Below are 1,221 nucleotides of genomic sequence, written 5' to 3'. Positions count from 1 at the left end.
AATCATCAGCTTCCCACAGCAACTATTTATGACAGGCATTGATTCAGTGCTCCCGACTTTTCTGGTTTCTACTTAAGCAATACCTGATATCTGATACGCACTACACATAGGGAGTTGAATTCCGAACCACTACAGCCCTGCCCGCGTCTCGGCGAATCTACAATGATTCATGCAGCGGCAGATCCTATTCAATGTCCTAGCAGTCAATAGAGCCAATGAAATCTAGGAAATGATGCCGAAGGATCGACTGCTGCATAGTAAGGCACCTTGATGCAGTGCCTTTAATTATAAATTAGTATCTCCTCTTCGCACCCGATTATGCACTATTCGGTGATTTTGGTGATGGTAACCATGAGCTGCTATGTCGCATGACTTATTCATGTTGTCTTTTTGTTGTAAATAGTCTGCATCTTCCGCCGAAAAGCAGAAAATATGAGAAAGAGGAAATTTAAAAATTAACAAAACACAGTGTATAGATTTCTACATAAAAGAAGAATAACCACTGTACATTTACAAAGCTATGTATAAAGCGCATGATTATGTATCGCGCCGTCTGGATGAGTAATTGAGTAGGTAACCAAGTCAAACAACCCAAAGTACTGATCAGCACAATATGCTAACCGGTCAAAAAGGATATAAACAAAAGGAAAAACCGATCAAGACAAGCTTACCGCGCCCTGCTCACACATCCATTGTCATTATATATGATACCCATCTTTCTATAATATGTAGACTCAGACCGACTTTTTCACACTACCATTCAAATAGCAAAAGTTATAAAAGAGCTTTCACTCACATTTCAGAAACAGATAACAGTCTGGCCTTTTGAGCCATAACCTTACCACATGAACGATTTAGTCCCAAACATAACTTGACAGTATAGAATATGGGTCTTTCTTCTGCTATAGGAAAAAAAGGCGCAGAACAACGGCGGCTCAAGGACTCCGCGCCAGAAATCAGCATTGATGTGTGGGCGTAAATAGCAATTTTTTGACACCTGCATCTGGTTGCCAAGACGCTCGACAAAAGGGCATATTAACATTTTTTTTATGTCTGTATCTTACTACTGCTTGCACTGTCTACATATCATACCAACAAAAAACGCTTTTACGATGGTCGTATCTGAGCCTTAAAGCAATGCAACAACATCGACGTAACAGCCAGCCAGATGTAGCTTACTAAAATCAATCATTATCTATACAGGCTGTTGACAGGAACTAA

This window comes from Zychaea mexicana (genome assembly GCF_025766255.1).
Source record: "Zychaea mexicana strain RSA 1403 chromosome Unknown BDB00scaffold_13, whole genome shotgun sequence".
NCBI classification, from domain to species: domain Eukaryota; kingdom Fungi; phylum Mucoromycota; class Mucoromycetes; order Mucorales; family Lichtheimiaceae; genus Zychaea; species Zychaea mexicana.
The sequence above is the reverse complement of the archived record's forward strand: the minus strand, read 5'-3'. Positions refer to the sequence as shown.